Here is a 4,269-nt window from a genome sequence, read left to right on the forward strand (position 1 = left end):
TTCACTATCCTTTTTCCTTGTTTTTAATAGGTTTTATGCACTTTTTTGAGCTATAAGTAAGCAAAATGGGTAGAAATTTATGTATGCCTAGATTCATTCAACTATGAGTAATTTGATGCAATTTCATGATGATTTATGCTATGACCACTTGTAAGCTAAGAATGATAAGAATTCTCAAGACTTTAGCAAGGCTTTGATGCATTTATTGGTTGATGATAGGTGAAAGAAAGCATGGAGGAAGGTTGAAGAAAGAGTATGGAAAGGATGAAGAGGAAGCAACGTTGGTGGCCAAGTTGGACCACCAACGTTGCCTCAAACGTTGGAAGAGAAATAGAGCACTTCTTTGTAAACATGGCTGATGCTCACGTTAGAGGTGGCGTTAGGGGTCCAACGTTAACCCCAATGTTGTGAGAAAATGATCAATTCTGGGGCTGAAAGATTTTTGAGTGACGCGTATGCGTCTATGACGCATACGCGTGTAAAAGCAAAATTTTATATCCGCGTGCAAGAATGCATCACGCGCACGCGTGGAATGGCAAAAATCGACCACGCGTATGCGTCAAAATTGAACGTTGGAGGTCCAACGTTACCTCAAACGCTAGCCTCCAACGTCCGCGATGCTCAGCCCATAATTAAGATTTGATAATTTTGAAACGACGTGTACGCGTCAGTGACACGTACGCGTGGATGGAAAAAAGGCGATGCACACATAAGCGTACGCGTGGATGAAAAAAAAGGCCAATGCACACGTAAGCGTGGAGTACGTATACGCGTGAAAACGCCAACGTTGGAGGGAACATTGGAGGTCCAATGCTGAAGCCAATTCCCCTGCTTTGTTTTAAAACTACAAAATGAAAATCTTGCATCCACGCGCACGCATCGCGTGAAGCATGCGTACGCACGGATGAGTATTTTTTATCCTTTTGTGCGGAAGCGTAAGGTATGCGTACACGTGGGTTAGCTGACGTTGGCCCTCCAATGTTGAGTCAAACGCTAATGACAGCAAGCTTTTTGGTTTGTCTGGTTTTGTTCTAAATGGCGTTTGAGTCAACGTTGGCCCTCAAACGTTGACTCAAACGTGAAGCATCACGATTCAAATTTTACACAGATCTCTTCTCAACACCAAGGGGAACCAATTGGAGCCATTTTCATCCCAATTCCATCAAGGCCAAAAGCCCAATTCAGTGCTTGAAGATCAATGGAAGAAAGTGTATAAATAGCTTAGAATTTAAGTTAGAGAGAACCTTTTACCTTTTTGGAGCTTTTACTTTCCTGGGCACTTTTAATCTATTGTATTTTTCATTCTCTGTGAGTTAATTTCAGAATGTATCTTTCAATTCCAATTTCCATTTCGAGAGCTATAAACAACTGAACCTCTTTTCGTTGGGTTAGGGAGCTCTATTGTAATTCAATGGATCAATAGTAGTTTTCATCTTCTTATTCTTTATTTTCTCTTGATTTTTGTTAGGAAGCTTTTGGTCTTAATTCAATTGGATAGTTGTCTTGGGAGAGAAGCTATCTATAATTGGAATTCTTCGGAGCCTTGAGAGAGGAATGAAGAATTCATGCTAGAATTGCTTTCTCACATTGGATTAGATTGGGGTTTGGATGGATATAGTGACATGTAATCCTACCAACACTTTGATCTATGAATTTGTGTGGTATAGTCAGTGACCGAACTTCAACTCATCCCATGAGCAATTAAATCAAGACATTGGGCAATTGTTCATGCTTAGAGAGATTGGTGAGCCATGACATTGGGATCCAATCACCTAAGATTGCCAAGCATTGTCAATGAATGAATTGATTGAGGAAGAGGTGAAAATGATTTGATCCGGAGAATTCAATATCTCCTAAAACCCAATGAATTCCCCATCTCTAATCTACCCATTCAATTTTACTTTGTGCATCTTTAATTTCATGCTTAATTCCCCGATCCCATTTAATTTCCAGCAATTTAAGATTCTGTCACTTTAATTCCCTACAATTTAATTTTCTGTTCCTTTAATTTCTTGCAATTTAAGTTTCCCGCTATTTTACATTCAGCAATCCCAATTTTAATTCTGATTTTGCTCAACTAGTATAATTCACCAATTTTAATTGATCGATCTACCAATCCCTGTGGGATTCGACCTTACTCTTTTGTGAGTTTTTACTTGACGACAACCCGGTGCACTTGCCGGAAGGAATTTATTGAGAGGCAAAATTCCACGTATCAAGTTTATGGCACTGTTGTCGGGGATTGGGTTTGTATTAACAATTACTAAATTGAAGGATAACTAGATTGAGCACTTTACTTTTTCTTTTGATTAATTGAATTTTAATTCCAGTTGTTCATTTAATTTCTGCAAATTTTAGTTGTTTTTCGTGAATTTTATCTTACTGCTTTACTTTCCAACAAGCTAACCCACTAACTATTTGATAAATTGCTCTAACCAAGCTAACTATACTCTGTTTTAGTAGACTCTTCACTTGGTATTTCATGTACTTGTTCATTGCATGACAGGTAGGTGAAAGGAAACTTCAACTTCCTTTGATAGTGAACCGGAAAGAACCTTCCTGAGATTAAGGAGGGAAGCAAGAGGAAAAAGGGTTGTTGGTGTAGAAGAAGAGGAGGAATACTTTGATATAACAATGGAGGATGATATGAAAAACCATCATGAAGGAAAGGTTAACAATCATGCCAAAAGAGGTGGAGCTAACCCTGCTGGACAAGAGAGGAGAGTTCTGGGATCATACATCAATCTAAACCCAGAAAACTATGGCAGCAGCATTCAAAAGCCAACTATCCATGCTAATAATTTTGAATTGAAGCCTCATCTCATAACTCTTGTGCAAAACAACTGTTCTTATGGAAGAAGTGCCCAAGAGGATCCTAATGAGCACCTCACTAAATTCCAAAGGATATGTGACACGGTTAAGTCTAATGGTGTTCATCCTGACACCTATAGATTGTTACTGTTTCCATTTTCTTTGAGGGACAAAGCATCAAAATGGTTGGAATCATTCCCAAAGGAAAGCCTGACAACCTAGAAAGATGTAATGAACAAATTCTTGACAAGGTTCTACCCTCCACAAAAAGTAAATAGGCTGAGAACTGAAGTGCAAACATTCAGACAGCTGGATGGTAAGACCATTTATGAAGCCTGGGAGAGATTCAAAGATTTGACAAGGAAATGCCCCCTGACATGTTTAATGAGTGGGTACAAATTCATATCTTCTATGAAGGGCTGAATCATGAATCAAAGAAGGCTATAGTCCACTCATCTGGAGGTTCTCTTAACAATAAGAAGACCATTGAAGAAGCCATTGATGTGATAGAGACAGTGGCCAACAATGAGTATTTTTATGCCTCAGATAGGAACAACAACAGGGGAGTCTTGGAATTGAACCATATGGATGTAATTCTGGCCCAAAACAAGATGATCACCAAGCAACTGGCTGAATTGACCAAACAAATAGAAAAGAATCAGGCTGCAGCTATCCACACTCAACCATCACCCCAGGAAGAGCTAGAGACAGAAGAAGGAGTTAACTGGGAGGAAGCTAATTACCTTGGAAATTCATCCAGGCAAACCAATGATCCTTACTCCAAAACCTATAACTCTGGTTGGAGAAACCACCCAAATTTTGGGTGGGGTAACCAACAAAACCAGGGCCAAGATCACAGACCTCACAATCCTACCCAGTACAATAACTCCACTCACCAAAACTCCAACCAAAAACCATACCAGACCACATAATGATAACAGAATGGCCAGGATGGAAGCTATGCTTGCAAACCTTGGCAAGGAATTTGAGGACATAAAGAAATTCAAAGAAGAAGTAAGAGGGAGTATAAAAAGTCGAGGAAAGGTTATTAAAAATCTCGAATCTCAAGTAGGACATCTATCATAGTAAATTCCGAAGTCCACTGATAGTTTCCCAAGTGACACGGAGAAAAATCCAAGAGGGTAAATGAAGAAGGTGAGATGGGAAGAGTGTAAGGCAGTTACTCTTGCAAATAAAGAAATCCTGGAAGAAGATACCACCAAGCCAAAAGAGCACAGCCAAGGAAACTCCCAGAGCAACATGGAAGAAAAGGAACAAGGAATTGGATCTGTACAAAGAAAAGACTCAATAAGGAAGGAAACTCTGAAACCTTATGTGCCAAAGGCACCATTTCCTCAGAGACTCAAGGGAGATGAAAAAGAAAGGTCATATTCAAGATTCCTAGACATGTTTGCATCTCTCATTGTCAACATTTCCTACCTCGAAATCCTCAAACAG

General features: G+C 39.5%; 1 non-coding gene across 1 annotated transcript; it reads right to left on the bottom strand.

Annotated features, from left to right (window-relative positions):
* Positions 1–3,087: 3,087 nt before the first annotated feature.
* Positions 3,088–3,190, bottom strand: LOC112745191 (small nucleolar RNA R71). The gene has a single exon (XR_003173132.1). It is a non-coding gene; the product is annotated as a small nucleolar RNA R71 (small nucleolar RNA).
* Positions 3,191–4,269: the final 1,079 nt, after the last annotated feature.

The sequence above is a fragment of the Arachis hypogaea genome, chromosome 14, assembly GCF_003086295.3.
Source record: "Arachis hypogaea cultivar Tifrunner chromosome 14, arahy.Tifrunner.gnm2.J5K5, whole genome shotgun sequence".
Taxonomy (NCBI): domain Eukaryota; kingdom Viridiplantae; phylum Streptophyta; class Magnoliopsida; order Fabales; family Fabaceae; genus Arachis; species Arachis hypogaea.